The sequence below is a fragment of the Carassius gibelio genome, chromosome A4, assembly GCF_023724105.1.
Source record: "Carassius gibelio isolate Cgi1373 ecotype wild population from Czech Republic chromosome A4, carGib1.2-hapl.c, whole genome shotgun sequence".
NCBI classification, from domain to species: domain Eukaryota; kingdom Metazoa; phylum Chordata; class Actinopteri; order Cypriniformes; family Cyprinidae; genus Carassius; species Carassius gibelio.
The window spans coordinates 2,945,717-2,966,867 of NC_068374.1; the positions used below are offsets into that span (position 1 = coordinate 2,945,717).

Sequence of the window (21,151 nt, forward strand, 5' to 3'; positions counted from 1 at the left end):
ACACGCTTTACATTTTACCCTTGGGAGATGTCATCAGGAAACACGGTGTTAGCTTTCACTGTTATGCTGATGATACTATATATTTCTTTGCGGCCTGGTGAAATATACTAATTTGAAAAACGGATTGCATAGTCGATATAAAAAAATTGGATGACGAGTAGTTTCTTACTGCTAAATTCTGAAAAAACAGAGGTGTTAATTATAGGATATAAAAAAACTCTGCATGTAATAACCTAGAACTTGATGGCTGATCTGTCAATTCTTTGTCATCAGTTAGGAACCTAGGTTTGCTATTTGATAGCAATCTTGCCTTAGAAAGCCACGTTTCTAGCATTTGTAAAACTGCATTTTTCCATCTCAAAAATATATCTAAATTACGGCCTATGCTCCCATGTCAAATGCAGAAATGTTAATCCATGCATTTATGACCTCAAGGTTAGATTATTGTAATGCTTAATTGGGTGATTGTTCTCCACGCTTAGTAAACAAACTACAGCTAGTCCAAAATGTACCAGGAACCAGGAAGTATGATCATATTAGCCTGGTCCTGTCAACACTTCACTGGCTCCTATCAAACATTGTATAGATTTTAAAATATTGCTTATTACTTATAAAGCCCTGAATGGTTTAGCACCTCAGTATTTGAATGAGTTCCTTTTACATTATACTCCTCTACGTCCGCTACGTTCTCAAAACTCAGGCAAGTTAATAATACCTAAAATATCAAAGTCAACTGCGTGCTGCAGATCCTTTTCCTATTAGGCACCTAAACTCTGGAATAACCTACCTAACTGTCCGGGAGGCAGACACACTCTTGCAGTTTAAATCTAGAACAATGACCCATCTTTTTAACATGGCTTACACATAACATAGTAATATACTTAGTATGGGAAGTCGTGGCCTAATGGTTAGAGGGTTGGACTCCCAATCGAAGGGTTGTGAGTTCTAGTCTCGGGCCGGACGGAATTGTGGGTGGGGTTAGTGCATGAACAGCTCTATCTCCACCTTCAATACCACGACTTAGGTGCCCTTGAGCAAGGCATCGAACCCCCAATTGCTCCCCGGGCACCGCAGCATAAATGGCTGCCCACTGCTCCGGGTGTGTGCTAACAGTGTGTGTGTGTTTACTGCTCTGTGTGTGTGCACTTCGGGTGGGTTAAATGCAGAGCACAAATTCTGAGTATGGGTCACCATACTTGGCTGAATGTCACTTCACTTTTACTTCACTTTCACACTTTACTTTTAATATCCAAATCCGTTATTTTTAGGCTGCATTAATTAGGTAAACCGGAACCGGGAACACTTCATGTTCTTGCTACACCATTAGAAGAATGGCATCTATGCTAATATTAGTCTGTTTCTCTCTTATTCTGAGGTCACCGAAGCCACCAGATCCAGCCTGTATCGAGATCAGAGGGTCACTGCAGTTACCCGGATCCCATACGTACTGCAGCCTGGAATTGAACTGCAGGTTTCGTCTGGTCAGAGGAGAACTGGCCCCCCAACTGACCCTGGTTTCTCCCAAGGTTTTTTTCTCCATTCTGTCACCGATGGAGTTTTGGTTCTTTGCCGCTGTAGCCTCTGGCTTGCTTAGTTGGGGTCACTTCATCTACAGCGATATCGTTGACTTGATTGCAATAAAATGCACAGACACTATTTAAACTGAACAGAGATGACATCACTGAATTCAATGATGAACTGCCTTTAACTGTCATTTTGCATTGACACACTGTTTTCCTAATGAATGTTGTTCAGTTGGTTGACGCAATGTATTTTGTTTAAAGCACTATATAAATAAAGGTGACTTGACTTGACATTAACAAAATAATTTTCTACTGAAAACAAAGTGAAAACAATAAAATAATGAGTAGAAATCAACTTAAATTTGAGCTTTTCCTTCATATATGAAACAATGATCTGCACAGAAATAGTCTTCTTTTAAAAATTAAAAAAAAAAAATTCTTCTTCAGTGTGTTAAATAATTCAGTCCATCCACCCACTTTTTAAATCATTAATTATAATCACATCATCATTCATTAGCCAATGTCTCTAGAAGAGCCAAAATGTTTGTGTTTTGTCCTGCTGGTTATTCATGTAAAATAAAACGTTAGAGTGTGGATCATTGTTACATAAACTAAGTAATTTAATAGATTGATGCACAAAAATAAGATATAAAGTGACAAAATAGTGCAGTGCAAGCAGCTTTGTAGCTGTCTTTACTTATTCATCTACAATGCCATCTCTGAAATATTATTAACATGCTGATTTAATCATACTAAATGCAAGGAGGAAAAAAGGTTTTATTGAAGCGCTCTAGATAAAAAATATTAGAGGATATAGCACTGAGAAATCATAAATGACCCGGAGTGCAAAGCTCAAAAATGGCAAAGCACAGTCTCTTTAATGCACACTCAATCCAATGCATTTTTACAAAACTATGTTGTAAGTGTGTCTTATCAGTCAATCAAAAGTTCTTCACACACTTGCAGTTTTCACACCGGCTAGAACACTTGGACCAAATACAGGAAATACAGAATTTAAGCAGACAGGTGCTCAAGTGCAAAGATCACAGGTATGGGTATTGTGACAGGCCCATTAAGACTTACAGTCCACTATTTGAGAACGGTGACAGTAATTCAGTTCACACTGCAATTATTTCTAATAGACTATAATAAAAATGTTCAGCCTTTCAGAGATCTGCTCACAGCCATTCCTCATCCAGAACACAAGAACACTCAGTCAGAGCAGTCTACAAAGAGTCGAACTTTCAGGCTGCTTTCACACCTGCCTCATTTAGTTTGGTTGACTCGTACCAGAGTTCGTTTCCCCCTTTGGTGCGGTTCGTTTTGGGCAGGTTTGAAAGCAGCAATCGCACTCGGGTGCGCACCAAAAGCGGACCAAACAAGCTTACCGAAACCTGCTTGAAGAGGTGGTCTCGGTACGCTTTCAAACGAACCGACCTCGAACAGACCCAACTGCAAAAAGTACTGATCATTTTTGGACTGAACGAGCATGAACTGAACCATGGGCATGTTAGAGTTAAGAAGAATTAATGCACGCGTCCGCTTGAAGTTACGAGCAATCCCCGCTCGCCGTTTGCAGTGCATTAGAACGCTGTTTTAAACTGCATCCGCGCTTCATTATAGAAATATATTTTTTGCATATTGTGGTGTATACAAACAATGTAATAGATTATGGCCAGGGACAAAACCAGCCCACGCAGTCGTGTTGTCGTGTAGTTGTGTTGTCTCAGTGTTGTTTGCTGGCTTTTACTTTTATGTTGGAATTTCCCCGCATGTAAATTCTGACCAATCGAAAATCAGTTTAGGAAATACGTCATGGCCAATGAGTGATGTGGATGTTGTCATGTGACTGCATTTTGGTTTGTTTCAACTGGTTCGGACCAAAGCAATCAGTGTGGTGTGAAAAGGAACCAAAAAAGCTGAAAAATGCTACAATGTATAATTGTTTGCCCTTGGTTCTAACCAAATTAACTGAATTAGAGATGTGAAAGCCCCCTCAGATTACCATATGTCTCATTCACCACTGATTACAGGACAAAGAACACCTTCTCCTGACTTTTTCTTTCATATTCAGATGACCGTCTGACTCATGATATCACTTTGTTAATTTATTTTCCTTCAGTTATTTTTATTTTCTACATCATGAGTAAATTATAGATTTTTAAATAAATACAGACCATAAATTAACTGTTTTCTGTCATAACACATAATCTGAAGATAATATTCAACTTTCTATCAGTTGACACATTTCTTTTTTTTGAGACAATCCTGTCTCAAGTAAAACTTTGTGGTTACTCCAGATAACTCAATTATTGAATACACACGATTAAACCAAATGTTTTTTTTAGTGTGCAGCATCTTACATTGTTTCATTTAACAAAATTATATAAAAAAGGTATTTTTAAGATTACCTGTGAAGTTTCCTCTACATCAAGTTGTTGTTTGTCTTCATTAAAAGTAGCAAGAGATCTGTGTGTGTGTGTGTTGGGTGGAGTCAGTGATTTCACAGGTCAATGATTTCATTTTTTTCTGGACTCAGACAGATTCGGGTCATAGTACAAACTAACATGCTATTGTAAAATAGACTGGAAATGCTACTCTAGTACATTTCAGTATGAATTAGAAACTGAGTGAATTATTAATTATAATGCTCAATATATAACTTTGGTTTGTATATCAAGGTCTTATAATTCATTATTTTAAACAAATGATATTTTTCCTAAAACTTATTTTAACCATTATTTAAATTTTCACACATTTTACTACATTTGTACTAGGGGTGTCCCTCATAGTCGAATCAGAATTTTTTAATCTAGCTGATATTCGACTGATAGTCGAATCATATGTTTGGGGGTGGGATAAAATACATTTAGTCAATTCAGACATTCGACAGTCATAATTACTGATGTTAACACAAAGGGAAAATGTGTAACAAATGCCTCGCAGATACAAACGGGGTAAATAACGATTTGATTAACAGATAGTTAACACTAAACGTCAGCGAAACCCTAACAATTAAAACTAATTTACAATAGTGCTCTCATTATAAAGTTAGCCTGTATGACAGAAGTTATTAATGTTCTGCATTTCTGTTTTGAGCTGCGCGTGCTGAAGATGACCAGTAGAGTGAGAATTTGATAGCAAGTTTTTATTCAATGGGATTGAACTCAAAATTTCATATAGAATACGATTCATTTTTTATACAACATAACGTTAATATTAGGACTAACAGGCTATCTGTAAAAAGAGCCCTAATGCAAATGAACATATCTGAAGGGCTCTGAACTCCCTTTGTAGATGCGTTCTTCACAAAACAATGTGCAGAAACACAGCCGCCAAACTCTAAAGATTCACAGCGTTTTATTATAATGGTGTTCTCATTATAATGGTATGGGTATGACAGTCCAGTCATAGTTATTATATTCTGCTTTGTTGATTGTCCTGCTCGCTAGAGAGATTTCACAGTACAGTGAAGCACTTGACTCAAAACCAAATGCATCTTGTATCAGGTAAATAATATATTCACAATATATATATATATACACACTGGCTGAAATATTTGAAATCACTTGTACCCTACCTGTTCGAAAAAATCCAGTCTCTGTCTGTGTCAGTTTGAGCCTTGGTAAAGTTTTAAATCCCTGCCGCCAAGATGATCCTCTGTCGGTCATGGATCATAGAAAGTGAAACATAAATCTATAAATCTGGTTGGATTTATTCACGCACTTTAAAATATTAATTTAAAGCTTCTTTCTTTTCAGATTCTTACAGCTTTATCATAATAGGCTGTATATTAACTTATTGGGATAAAACCGAATATAGTTCTATGTGAAATCAGACATTTGAGCTCATATAGTCAGAATGGCATAATCAATAACACACTGTGAATATTCGACTGTTAGATTAGTAGTCGAATCAGGCTCCTCGAATCAAAGCATCGATTCGTCGACTATTTGGGAATCACCCATAATTTGTACATTTAGAGACTTTATTTTTCTAATTCAGTATTCAAATTTCATGACAGCACCACCCACAAACTCACTGCATGATTTATAACTCTAGGCTATAACTATAACAGCAATGATATGAGTCATAAAGATTACACAAAAGGAATTCTTAAGGGAAAATAAACAATGTGTGCTCTTTGCCCTTGTATATACAGTATGCATCTGCTCAACTGTATGAGACTATGACCCACAGTGACTGTTTGGGTGTAGTTAGGGCCTTAAATTTGAGGAAATGGTAACCAAAACACAACCTTCATCCTAATCTTACCCTGTGTTACAGCACCTCTAGTCACAAGCACAGTGCCATCACTGCTTCATAAATCAGAAAGTTCAGAGTCTTATTTATATAACACTCACTCTGCTCATTACAATATTCAGTCTGCAATATTGAGTGAAGAACCAGTTGCATCGGTTTTCAGATCACCAGTAGTTCTTTCAGACAGTTCGATTCAATAAACCGGTTGAAGAAAACGGTTCACCGGTTCTTTTGCGCTCGACGTAATGGCGTCATTGGCGATGATTGCCCTTGATTCAAGCCTTCGGTTTACCTGGGCTCATAACATTAGCACAGAATCAGTTCAGTTCAGATGCTCTGTGGGTCGGTCTGCTTCACGCTGAATCACACATCCGGAGTATCATCAGCTCCTCGGTTCACGAATCGGACGCGTCTGACAGAAGCGGTTCTTGACTCGAGAACGAGTCAGTCTATTGTTCGTTATCTGGCTACTTGTGTTCTTCTCGTCTTGTTCTATATAGTTCTAAAAGTTGTTATATACGTATAGTTATAGATATGAAAATGTTGTTTAAATGAATTGCAGCTTAATGTATATAGTTATCAATATAGAAATGTAAAAAAAAACATAATGTAACAAAGATGAAATTAATTAATTAATTACATTTTGAAGAGGGAATACCGAATCACAAAACGTTGTAAATAAGAGTGAAGATATTGTTTAATACATTGTTTTGTTTATCCATTGCGGTCTAAAGAACAAGTGTTATGTGCTGCATGTCTCTTTTGTCCCTCCCTTTACTGTCTTCACCATTATATATATATATATATATATATATATATATATATATATATATATATATATATATATATATATATATACACACACATATATATATATATATACACACACACACACACACATACACACTGCCACAGCTAACAGGTGTTTTTTGAGTGCCCTAATTGTATTTTTGGTTTGTTAGTTAGGATAGTTTAGTTGAGGCGTCACATACGCCGAAGATTTCGGGTTTGTTTTCTACCTTTTTCTTTGGTTAGTTAGGTTAGAGGGTTTTGAAACTTAGTTCAGGACCTATTTTTGTTTTATTCATTTTGTTGATTTTGGACACCGCCCTCGTTCCCTGTTTTCCCCTTAATTCAGTGTATTTTCCTTTTTTCCTAATATGCATTGTACATAACTCGCACACTATTTAGTGGCTTCGGCTTGCTATAAATTAAACCATTTAATTGGGGCTAACTCCGTACTTGGGTCTGGTCATTTCTACAATCTCCACCATCACAGAAATTTAACTAAATGTTGAGTTCCAATCCCTGAGACGGTAAAGGTTCGTAAAAACAAGGTTTTTAAATAATGGATATACAGCTTATATTAAATAATTAAGGGGCAAAGACCAAACCAGTTAAATTTTATTGACTTAATTTTTCCGCCGACCTCATAAAGAACCTATATGTGGATATATGCACATATATGAAACCTATATGCAGTGTATATGCACACATATGCTGCATATATGCACATATACTGTATGATAAAATATATGCTGCATATAGGCAAAATAGAGGTGCATATGTGCATATATAGGTCTCCTGTATTGCTTCTTCATATCCACATATAAGCCCTATACATGCAAGATACTGTATGTCTTCTGTATAGCTAAATGGCAGAATCTGGTCATTTTGTAGCTCATATATAATTTTTGACTGTCATACATGATGCCTAGCTCATATTTTTTGTTTTGTACTATTTGATTGAGCTTGAGTAAATAAATAATGTACATTTCTACATTTTGGACTTTTATTTATGTTGCCTAGCAGCTATGGATTTTAATTTTACTATTATAGGTGAACATATAGGTGCATATGTATGCACATATATATGTGTACTGAGATGTTTCAATATAGGTTTTTAATATATGTGACATATATGTTTATATAGGTTTTTTCCATGTGGGCTCCAAGAGCAAAAATAAAAGCGGTTTGCCCTCTCTCTGTCCTCTGCTCCCTTCTCTCATCTGCCTCCCTCCGGTATTTAATATCCTCCTTTAGAAGCTGTACGATTGGATCCTCTCGCTCCCTTCTCCTCTTCTCTCCTCTGAGCCCTGCTCTCTCTTTGCTCTTGTCTTTCACGTTCTCCTGCTCTTCATACTGGCCTCTGCCTTCAGTGCTTGGACCTGATTTTTCCTCTTGGATCGAGGCAATGAGGCAAGTGGTCTATCAGTCAATCAGGGCAAATTTGCTGCTGCGGTCGCCCTGCCATCCACTGTCCCTTGACCTGTGGCAGGATACTTCCATTCTTAAACAGTGAAGATCAAAAAGTTGTGATGATCAGTTTGGGGTCAGTTCGATTGTAAATGCTTTTAAAAGAATCATCTTCTGCTAACCATGGCTGCGCTTAAAAAAAAAAAAAAAAAAAAACCTTAGAAAAATCAGTTATAGTATTAAATAATATTAGTGTAAATCAGCTGTTTTCTATGTGAATATAAAGTAAAGTGTTATTTATTCCTGTGATCAAAGCTGAATTTTCAGCATCATCAGTCTTCAGTGTCACATGATCCTTCACAAATCAGTATAATGTGAGGATTTGATCCTCAAGAAACATTTATTATCAATGTTTAAAACAGTTGTTGGTCTGACAGTTGTACGTTTTTTTTTTAATTTTTTTTTTTTATTATTCTTTAATGAATATGAAGTTCAAAAGAACAGCATTTGTTTGAAATATAATCTTTTGTAACATTATAAATGTCTTTACTGTCACTTTCGATCAAATGAATTATTCCTTGATAAATACAAATATTGATTTATTTCCTCCAAAAAATTCAATTAAAAATTTCACTGACCCCAAACTTTTGAATGGTAGTATATAAGCACCAGTGTTGGGTATAGTTACTTTGGAAAGTAGTTAGTTAGGTTACAACGTTACCATCAATTAAAAGTAATCAGTTATGATACAGCGTTACCTATTCATAAAAGTAACGCGTTAGAGTACTCATGCGTTACCAAAAATTAAAAGCCGTTTGCATCGGCTCACACACGACACACGACAGATATAGCCCCTGGCCCCTTTAAATGCACCTAGAAGTCGTGAATCCCGACAATGAATAATGTCAGTCATCCGACTAAATTAACACTGCAGGATAACAATAACAGAATAGACAGTCAGCAATCGGCTATTCCACATGGCGTTTTATTTATTTATTATCACAGAACATATTATTAATCAAAATTCGCACCTAACGTTACCCAGGCCGGGTAGCCTAGGCTACTGTATATTATGAGCACCACAAGATAACTCCTGATTTTTCTTTAACTTTAAATAATGCAGTTATCAAAGTACAAGTATGCTTACTTGTAAACACAACCTTAAACAGGCTTGCAGATTTAAATCCATTTAGAAATGATGAACAACCAGCCAGCCAATGATCTAACAGAAATTAACAGCTGCCTGTCAAACAAAAATGATAACAAACCGAATCAAATCCTTCACTGCCACACAGGCAAATGACAAATCGCTTAATAGCCGAACTAATTATTATTAAAGTGTCACTCACAGTCACAAGCCTAAATTCGCTTTAACACAGTCCTCTTACATTTACTCTTCAAAGTAGTGATTAAAACGTAGCGTTAAATTTGAGGTAGAATTTTTGGCGGTCGACAGAAGCTTTTCACCAAAGCAGAGTGTGCATTTTACCGTTATGTTCTTTTCTTTTTCGTTGACAAATTGAAAATAATGTGCATACTTCCATAAACCAAACGCTGTCCTCTCTGCCATCTTGCCGGGAGTTCAAAAAAAAAAAAAAAAAAAACCCACACACACACAGGGTCAGGCGCAGGGCACAGACGCATCACAGCCATTGACTTTACGATCACAGAGTTTCGGCTCCGCTGATACTGTACATCCGCAGGTGGCACAATAGACCTAGGACTACTGTCTGACAAAAAGCAGGCTGCAGTCGGGATTTTCCTTTCCTTAAAATAACGGATTACTTTTTTAAAAAAAATAACGAAGTTACTGATTACTTACGCACGAAACTAACGCGTTAAGTTACAAATTTCAGGAAAAAAGTAATTAGAGTACTCTAACGCGTTACTTTGTAACGCGTTACCCACAACACTGATAAGCACTATTGTACACTGCACTGCATATACTTGCTGGAAGCAGGCCCAAGTCTTTCAGATTTACATTCAAGGCTTACTGCAAAAATCACAAGTTACATTAAAATGTGGATAAACAATTATTTCCATACTTATCTCCCAGCTTGCACTTGGTTTTTAAATGATCCCGCTTTTTCTTTTGCCTGGGCGCGGGAAACCCTCCCTTCGAGCCCAGTCTTCTCCAAAATAAGCCTGTGAATGACAGGGGGAGAAATACAAAGATCATCACACAGCTATCACTTAACTGTGAACATCTGATTGTTTTTTACACAGAGACGTATGAATGCCTCCCTTTGTTCCTTGGTCCCTGTTAAAAAAGATGAGAAAGCTATGAATAATGCTGTGAATTGTATGATATTAACGTTAAATTACTTTGGACAACTTAATTAGTTGTTTAAAAAAGAAATGCCGGTGACGCCAACCAAGCTAACAATTGTTAAATGAAAGGTCCAGTTCAGTTAGCCATCAATAACGTAATTTGTATTTGTATAATTTATAATATCAGTCCTATAAGCACAGTAGCATAGGTAGTAATTTGTTCTGGCATTTAAATGTTAAACGTTATAACAAATGTTTGATAACGTAAATATACTTACATTTGAAAGCATATTGCCCCATTAACGCTCAGACTCCGCTAACGTCTGACATTTTTGTTTTTTTTGAACAAGAAAGCAAAGCTGCGCATATAAGACTGTGGGTGATTTGAGAGCACGAAGGCTACACATATGCATCCGGTCCTGTATATGGGATATTTTTCGAACGAAGGACTCAGTCATTGGTTGAAATTCTGAGGATCTTTGACATTGGTACAGTCCTTCGACGGATGTCAATAATGTATTCTGGCTTCCTTGACACTGAGAAACACCTATAGTCTCAGAAAAACGGTTGCGGGAGTCTCATTTCTCATGATATCTTATTCAGATTTTAAACACAAACTTATGAGACACTTGACATTACACCCAGTACTTTTCTAGATTACTCCAGGATTGATTTCATCTATTTTTATATCAAATAAAAAAGAAAATCAGTGTGGTAAAAAAAATATATATATATTTCAAGGCACTTCAGTGTCTATAACTTGTATATTCTTTTAGCATTATCAACTCTGGTTGATGAAAAGTACAGCCCCCAAAAAGTCTTCTGTCCAAAGACACTAAAATTATGTTTGTAACACACTGAAGTAAGGAACTGTTAAAATTTTAAGTTAGGTAGAGCACTTTCAGCTTTGAGTCCCATAATAGGGGTCTGGTTAACAGGCTAATTTTCACATATTTACACATAACAGACAGAGGGAAGACAGAGATTCAAAATATGTAATTGCAACGAAAGCAATGAAAGATTGCTTTGAAAGATTGAATAGCAATGTTAAAAGTGGGGAAATTCGTGGCCTAGTGGTTAGAGAGTATGACTCGTAACCCTACTGTTTTTAACAGAAACATGGATTGCCGTGGGTGAGTCAGATGCTTTTACAGACCTCTTACCTCCTGAATTTTTTAAATTCCCCAAGGACCACTGGACGTGGAGGAGGAATAGCGATTGTCTTAAAGAGCAGCTTACATTGTAAGCTTTTGGCACTATCCCTTTTTTCATCATTTGAATTAAGCTTGTTTGTTTTAGGACCTTTGGATCCCGTACTGTGTGTCAAGTTATCTAGAGATTCTCAGCCTCAATGTCTGCCCCAACTTGAACAAGGCTCCAGTCAACTTCATAGGATGCATGGAATAACTCAAAACTTCGGATTCGGATTCTTCATTGAAGCAGTTTATTAAAATCTTTCAACAGCAACTTGGTCTTCCGCTGCTTATTTTCAGAGTTCAATTCAGATGCTTAGCTCAGATGCTTAGCTTAATAACCTATACAGAGAATATATAAATATGAGTCACTACACACAGTAATACAGTCATTTAAAGAGGTTTTAACTCATTTAAATTACAACCAATGTTACTTGAATACTCACAAATCAGAAATACTGTACAAACCGGTTTAACACTAAATCAAATGCATTTACTGCACTTGACCAGATAGCATGTTAAATGCTAAACCTGCTATCATGTACACCTTCTTCAGAAGGCAACATCGAGAGCATCCTGTCGAGCTGCATCACTGTGTAGTATGGCACCTGCAACACGTTCTGCCGAAATTCTCTGCAACGCATAGTGGGAGCAGCTGAGAAGATCATTGGTGTCTCTCTCCCCTCCCTCCAGGACATTTATGGAACCCATCTCACTCGCAAAGCCCTCTGCATTGCAGGTGATCCCACTCACCCATCACACAGCTTCTTCAGTCTGCAGCCATCAGGGAGGAGACTGCGGAGTCTCCAGGCCAGGACCAGCAGACTAAAGGACAGATTCATTCACCAGGCTGTCAGGAAGCTGAACTTGCTCCCGAACTTGCCCCCCATCCCTATCTGCCCCAGGCACCACTGAACTATGACCCCCCCAACCCCCATTCGTTTTTTACTCTACCATTGAGAAATTTTAAATAAACTATGTTACAGACTTTTCATTAAGCCCCGAAATAATCATTTCAACTTGTGGAAAATGGGCATTATATGACCCCTTTAATTAATTAATCAGTTAATTCTACCTTTGCTTGTGCCTGCCTGCCTTTAAGCCTGATTCAGTTTAAAGTTTTTCACCGAACCCACTTTACCAAAGCTAGACTTCAAAAATTGTTGCCAGAAACAGATGACTGTTGTATCAGATGCTCCTTTTCTCCAGCTGACCATGTTCATACAGTTTTCAGGTGCCCTAAATTGGCCTAATACTGGGCTTCCTTGTTGATTTTCTTTCAAGAGCTTTACATATTTATCTCCCTCAATGTCCTATGGTTGCTAACTTTGGTGTGTCTGTGTTTTCTTTTACTCTTTTGAAACTACAAGCATGTGTTGTTGCATTTGCCACCCTGGTTCTCAAAAAAAAAAAAAAAGTACAATATTCAGGGCTCAATTGTTAAATTCTACAAAATTTGGAACCCCATTCTAAATTTTTTTGACTCTTTGACCTCACTTAATCCTGACAGAGTTTGTTCAGTATATATATGTTTACATCTTATTACAGTACAGCATATTTGTGTGTGTATGCAGGCATGTATACTTCTTTATGTGAAATTGTTTTGTTTGTTTTTTTCCTTTCTCTTTTCTCTCATTTGAATACATACTTTATTTTATATATTTCATAAATTATTATATTTATTCCATGTAGTATAATTATAGATAATGTGGTTTAATGTTTGGGCAAAGTGTAATAGACGTGACCAGTAAAGTAAGAAGAACACAGAGGCAGCAAGCTACAACAAAACGCTTAGGGGTTTATTTTCCACAGAATGGGGGTTACAAAAGTTAACAGTTGTTAACCCGACTGAGGTAAACCAGAATAATCATAAAGAGAAAAAAAGAGAAAACAAAAAAACAAACCAAGAAGGAAACACCATAAACCTAAGTCACTGCAAATGCATCTCAAATATTAACAGAGGTCTAGGGACTACAGGACCTGTTCTATCACAGAACACAACTCCACTCATACTTCTTCTTCTTCTTTGTTTTTATCGGCGGTTGGCAACCAGCTTTTGGTGCATTACCGCCACCTTCTGCTTCGGAGTGTGAATCAGACAATAGGCTTACAATCTAGTTTCCACATTTAAAAAAAATAAAATAAATAAATAAATAAATAACACCTACACACAATCATTCATTAACCAACACACTTTCCCATATCCCTGTTTATCCTCATAATCTATTAAACAAACCTGTTTCCCTTAAGAAAGTTAACAATATTCTAACCTGTGCTCTGTCACCTATGCTCATCAGTCCTGATAAAGTTAATTCCTGAACCCCTAATTCCCTCAAATTATTCTCCATTATCACTCTCTGTTCCTCATACCTCCTACATCTTATAATTATGTGCTCCACTGACTCCTCTTCTTGACACCACTCACACAAGCCTGTCTCGTGTCTTCCTATCATTTTCAGGGATTTGTTTAGCGCACCGTGCCCCAACCTTAATCTTGTCACTACGGTTTCCTCTCTCCTGTACCCTCCACCTAACCTAGTTATTTTTACACTCTTTTGAATATTATAGAAATGCCTTCCTTTCTCCTCTCTGTCCCATCTTTCTTGCCACATTTGGTTGGTTTTTTCCCAGATGATACTTTTGACCTCTGCTTTACTTATTTTAATTTGCATTTCTATATTTCCCTTCTTTAAAGCCTTCTTTGCCAATTCATCCACCTGCTCATTCCCTTTCACCCCTACATGTGCTGGAACCCACATAAATTGAACCTGTCCTCCTTGATTTGCTATCCTTGTTACTGATTGAAGGACTTCATATAACACATCCTGACGGCTTTTTGAGTGAAAAGACCTTAAACTCACTAGGACTGAGGATGAATCGGATAATATCAGCACCTTTTCTTGTCTTGTTTTTTCAACCCACCTTAAAGCAACTAATACTGCTACCATTTCCACTGTGTAAACTCCTAAAAAATCTGACGTTCTTCTATTAATTCCTATTCCTTTAGCAGGAATTGCCACCCCATATCCTGTCACTCCTGTCTCAAGTTTCTTAGAACCATCTGTATATATATGTATGAATTCTTTATAATCTTTACTTATGTGATGCTTGAATGCACTTACCAAATCTATTTGATCTTTTCCCTTCTTCTTTAACTCTAATAAATACCAGTCAATATCAGGCCAAACAAGTACCCAAGGAGCCACCATCGGATATACAACTGCAGGGCTCATCTTCATATTAAATACTCCAAATTCTTTTGCTACCTCATAGCCTACTCGACTAAAATTATCTCTGTTACATCTTGCATTTTCCCATGTCTCCTGCAACACTACTTTTGTGGGGTGGAAATCATTATGTCCCTGCAAATTAGCCCAATAGTTTGTCATCAACTGTCTCCTTCTTAATGCTAACGGCATTTCTCCCATTTCTACCTGTAGTGCAGGTACTGGTGAAGTTTTAAAAGCACCACAACACACTCTTAATGCCTGTGCCTGAATCATATCTAGTTTCTTTAATAAAGATTTGGCTGCTGACCCATAAGCTACACTGCCATAATCCAACACAGATCTTATCAGTGCCACATATATTGTTTTTAATGCAGAGCAACTAGCTCCCCATTTCCTACCTGTCAAACATCTCATCACATTAATTACTTTTTTGCATTTTCCTTCTATTTTCTTTATATGATCTGCCCATGTTAACCGTGAATCGAAAATTACTCCCAAAAATTTGAATGTTCCAACCCTCTCTAATTCTTTCCCATACATATTTAACCTCATCCCTTCCTTAATTTGTTTCCTGGTGAAAAAGACTGTTTGTGTTTTTTCTATTGAGAACTTAAACCCCCAATCATATCCCCACTCCACAACCTCATCAATTGCTCCTTGTACTTTCCTGATTGCATGCTCCATATTCCTTCCCCTTTTCCACAAAGCTCCGTCATCCGCAAACAAAGACCTCCCTATATCCATTGGCACCTTTGTGAAGACATCATCAATCATGATGATAAAAAGTAGTGGGCTAATCACACTGCCTTGAGGCGTTCCATTGCCCACAGTGTTCTGACTTGACATGTCTGACCCTATTCGTACTTCAATTTTCCTTTCAAACAGAAAATTCTTTATCCAATTAAAAACTCTTCCACCTACACCCATCAAGTGCAACTTTATTAACAATCCTTCCTTCCACATCATGTCATAAGCTTTTTCTATATCAAAAAACACAGTGATGACGGATTCCTTATTGGCCTGAGCCTTTCTTATTTCATTTTCTAGTCTTATCACCGAATCCATTGTACTCCTACCTTACCTAAAACCACTTTGATAATTTGCTAGCTTTCCACTTTTTTCTAGTATATACGATAACCTTTCTGTTATCATCCTTTCCATAATTTTGCATACATTTGATGTTAATGCTATTGGCCTATAACTGGAGGGTTTAGAAGGATCCTTGCCAAGTTTCCTTATTGGAACGACTACTGCCTCTTTCCATGCATTCGGTAATCTTCCCTCCTCCCACACTCTATTATAAAGGTGCAGCAACTTTAAGAGTGCTCCTTTCCCTAGATGTTTTAGCATCACATAGCATATCTGATCTTTTCCTGGAGATGTTGGTTTAGCTCTATTTATCGCTCTCATCAACTCTGCCATATTAAAAGGTTCATCAATTTTATCATCAGTTTTTCCCCTCCAGTCTAACACACCTGGATACATATCCATTGTTCTTTCCTTTCTCACTTTGCATACTTCTGACAGGTTATCTGAACTGTGAATTTTTACAAATGCTTTTGCCATTATCTCTGCCTTATCCTTATTAGAGATAGCTATTCCTTCCTCAGTAATTATAGCTGGAATTTCCCATTCCCTCCGTACTCCTCCCATCCTTTTTATCATTCCCCACACCTCTCCCACAGGTGTTGTTCTTCCTATTTCATTGCAAAATTCCCTCCAACTAGCCCTTTTCGCTTGACGTACTGTTCTTCTCACATTAGCCTGCGCCTTCTTATACTGAATCAAATGCTGCATGTTATGGGCGTTTTTTACTAGTTTAAATGCCCTATTCCTGTTTTTAACAGCCTGACGACACTCTTCTGTCCACCATGGTACCAGTTTTTTATTTCTCCTTTGTTTATTCTTGGGAATAGATCCATCTGCTGCCATGACTATTGCTGATGTTATTTGTTTGTTAATTTCTTCTATATTTCCAGAAATGTCTATCCGTAATAATGATTCCTCACTCAATTGCTGGAATTTTACCCAATCGGCTCTTCTAAAACCCCATTTATGTATTCCTTCACCTGGTCTTATTTCCACTCGCTCTCCCACTGAGCATGATACTGGGTAGTGATCGCTGCCCACTGTTGTATCGCTCCAAATATGCCAGTTACTTATTCAAACCAAGGAATTAGACACTAAAGTAATATTTAATGCCGATTCATTTCCAGTTGTTATGTTTATTCTTGTTCCTCTTCCGTCATTCATACACACTAATTCCTTATCATCCATCAAATCTTCTATTACCCTTCCATTTACATCTGTATGTGAACCCCCCCATAACTCCACTCATACAAACACAATTAGCAAACTTATACATTGGTGGCCAGCACCAATTTACACAAAAAGGGGCATACACAGACACATAATGGCCATTATACATAACAAACAAATACAAAAACATCAAATATGCACACGAGCACTTCAAATAATGCAATCAAATTACTTCACTTTATAAATGTCTTTCCTGAACATAAATAAAGGCACAAATAAATACAATAGTCCTTGAAGGCCCCCCATGGTAGAAACCGGAATGGTTGCGCCCAATCATTGGCTGGAACCATACATATACGTCCGAAGTTTCCGCCTGGACCCCTTTTGACAGCACACCAGCCACAGCTCATGAGCCTCAGCCGCAACAAACATGCAAACAAAGATTGGTAAGAATAAACTCAGCAAACTAAACGTTAAAGAGTGTGTGCACTTAACTCCAAACAAAAGTTTAAATAAAGTTTATTTAATCCAAATTAATGTTGTTACTGTGTGTTCTTTACTGCGAAATCAATTCTATTAAATAAAAAGATAAACTAACCTGATCCATATTCACCAATATCCACCACACAAAGCAATAGAGTGTTTAATATTGATATACTTGCAGTGTCTAGGTGTTTTGAAAGTATAAAGATAAACAAAAGTCCTGGACCAGATTTACACAGGTTTTTTATCGTGTCTCTTATAATGCAAATTGTCCCACAAATCTGGAAACATGCTATAGTGGTTCCTGTAGCAAATGCAGGAATCCAAAGGTTAAATGATCTTTGAGCAGTAGCCCTCACTTCTCTAGTGATAAAAACACTTAAGAAAATGGTGAGAATGGAGATATTAAACCATATAGAACATACGTTAAGATCATAAGATCCATCTCAGTTTGCATATAGGGCAAGGAGGGGTGTTGCAGATGCTGCAACAACTCTTGTGCACTTTAGTGATTTCGTGAACAAATCGTTCAATTTAACCGGTTCTTCTTAGTGAACCGGTTGAACCAGTTCACCAAATCGAACTGAATCGTTTGAAACAGTTCACGTCTCCAATAAGCATTAATCCACAAATTACTTAAACTGTTAACTTTTTTTAATGTGACTGACACTCCCTCTGAGTCAGAATAAACCAATATCCCGGAGTAATGCATTTACTCAAACAGTACACTGACTGAACTGCTGTGAAGACCAAACTGAAGTTGAACACAGAGCCGAGCCAGATAATGAACGAACACGCCCACTGCTGGAGCAGTTCTCGTTCTCGAGTCAAGAACTGGTTGCTTCCGTTTTCGGATAACCAGTACACTCAACCGAGAATCGTTTCTGTTGGACGCGTCCGATTTGAGAACCGATGAACTGATGATACTGCGCATGCGTGTAATGTAAACGGAACATGAACACGAGTAGAACAGCTGATGACTGCAGCACGTGCCGATTAGAGCGATTCTCGAGTCAAGAACCGGTTGCATCGGTTTTCGGATCATCAGTACACTGAACCGAAAACCATTTCTTTCGGACACGTCCGATTGTAAAACCAAGGAGCTGATTATACTGCGCATGCGTGATTCAGCGTGAAGCCAACGGAGTCACAGCATGTCTGAACCGAAGTGATTCTTTTGGTGATTGATTTTGATTCTGTGCTAATGTTATGAGGGCGGGTAAACCGAGGAGTTGGATGAAGGGCAATCTGGCGAAACGTAAGTTCATTTAATAACAAATACATCGCAATGGATTATGTTTAGTAAGTGGATCAGTGTCTGCGCTGATGACACCTAATTTATTTACTTTATATCTTCAAGACTTAAACCCTCATATGCACATTATTGCGGTTACTGTATTTGGGTGTTGTTGCAAAACTCATATGTAAACTTTTCATGATTATGAGGTTGTTAACTGACTAAAGTTATGATTACTGACTTTATATAATTTAATGTTTGATAGAAGTGACGCAATTACGTCATCGCCAATGACGTCATTGCGTCGATCGTAAAAGAACCGCTGAACCGTTTTTTTCAACCGGTTTATTGAATCGAACCGTCTGAAAGAACCGGTTTGCAGAAAAGAATCGAACTTCCCATCACTAGTGCACTTAAGGCGTGTTTCCACCGCAGGAACTTTACCCAGGAACTAGGGACTTTGGCCAGACTTTTGGTCTGGTTGTTTCCACCGCAGGAGCCAGGAACTAAATAAAGTTCTGGGTAAAAAAATGTCCCTCAGAAAGTCCCTGCTGGCGAGATAATACTTTTTCAAAGTTCCAGAACTTACTTTTTTTAAATGTAATTTTAAAAGTATTTCAGGTGAGATTGTAGTTGTTAAAACTTGTGTGTAAAAATTTGTGATTTATTTATAAAGAGAGATTCTACTTAAAAATGTGTTTCGCCGATCCTGGAGACGGTGAGCTCCACGCGATCAGCGAGAGCTCAATCCTCATGTATCCGCCGAGAGCAGCCTCACCTCGGCTAGACCTTCTGATATGTGCCACTGGCTCTGATGTTCCTTTAGTGGTAAACGTAATATATAATTCGTTTTGGGTAAATATAAATTATTTTATTTCATTGTAATGGCTGTATATACACATTTCCCTGAAACCTAAGTACATTTCTGCAGCTATTATTATGTTTAAAAGCAAATGAAAGGAGGCAGTGGGATGTATTATCCTATTTCATTTTATTGTAAATATACAGAGAGGAAAATTGCAGTAGCCAAGGCGAGCTGACTGAAGTTATCAAGTACACTGCTGTTTGCAGATTTACCGGACATGCGTCGTCGCAGACATCACACTCCCGAGTCAAATGCGCAAATCTGAACTACAGAGGATGCACGTCCAAAATGTTCATACTTTTTGTATTGAGAAACGAGTGCAGACCTACGTCACCAGTCTATTTGCCTAATCTTCCCGGTACTTTACTCCGCGGTGGAAACGCAGAAAGCAATGGGTCCGGTGGGGGGAATAGTTCCTGGGGAAAAAAGTTCCTGGTACAAATGTTCCGGGTAATTTCGGTGGATATGCGGCATTAATAGCTTAACATTTGGAGAGCCCAAAACAAGGGCATAGCTGGCTTTTATTGAGTTTTCATGTGCATTTAACTCAATTAGGCCATATGTGTTAACCAAAGAGCTTGTTAATTATTGAACAGGACAGTTTTGGCTTGTTGTCTTTTATGTTTTGTTCTCCAATAGCAGTGGTTGCCAACCTGTCCATCGTGGTCTACTGGTAGATCTTTATCAATGTCCCAGTAGCTCCCGAATATAACAGAAAATAAATACAAAACATTACATTACATTACATTACTTCAGTCTTTGTACTGTATTTTTTGTACTTAATTTTCTGTTATTATTAGGTTCTGCTGGAAAAGCACTTGCAATCATGTTAAAATCACATGTGAAATACTTTCACATGAGTTTTTCACATATTTCAAATGTGATTTTCAACTTGTGATTGCACATGAAGATCATGTGCTTCTTCTGTAAGGTATAAATAACAGGATGTTAAAAGAGGCCAGATACGCTGAAGACTGATGCAAAGAGGAGAATATATAAATTTGAATTATCACTGAAGGGGACTAACAGTCTTCAAAAAAATTCTGATGACAATGCCATAACAGTATTAGTTGTTCTGTAATGGGAACTATGTTTAAAGGAACTGTAGCGCCCTCCTCCCCGATTTAAATGGGAGGGGCCCTGAGCTAGTTTATTGTTAGATCTCTCTAAGTAGCCTCTGAATATTATTAACTTTATTTCAATAAACCCCTTATGTCAATATTGGTGTGTTTATTAACAAACTAAAATAACCACAAAATCTTGTAAGTAAAATAGTATTTTTAGTAGTAGTTTACTCAAATAAAATTCAAATAGCAATTGGAAATAAAATAAAAGTCAAACTTTCAAAGTTTTACAATAAAAGGTTCTTTCCACCTTCAAACTCAAAAATCCACAAATACAACAATGTAGGAATATTCTCTATGGAAAAGAATAAATCACTCTGGTGATTTATAAAACAGATAAAATGAACAGTAAATACACAAAATATTCCAAATATCACCAAGGAAAATATTATTGTGTTGATTGCTATTCAAGTTCACCAAATCTTTGTTACCTCAAGACAACGGTTACTATTCACATAAACATCCCACAAAAATAATGAAAAACACCCGGGTGTCAATGCTCAAATT

The 21,151-nt window shown here is 37.3% G+C and overlaps 1 protein-coding gene across 6 annotated transcripts in view; it reads right to left on the bottom strand.

Moving 5' to 3' along the window:
- Nucleotides 1–4,008, bottom strand: part of LOC127966948 (NACHT, LRR and PYD domains-containing protein 3-like) — a 75,581-nt gene extending 71,573 nt beyond the window's left edge. For all 6 annotated transcript variants that reach the window (XM_052568290.1, XM_052568288.1, XM_052568289.1 and 3 more), the window contains exon 1: nt 3,935–4,008. The gene's annotated coding sequence lies outside the window, so the exon portion shown is untranslated. The remainder of the gene's footprint in view (nt 1–3,934) is intronic.
- Nucleotides 4,009–21,151: the final 17,143 nt, after the last annotated feature.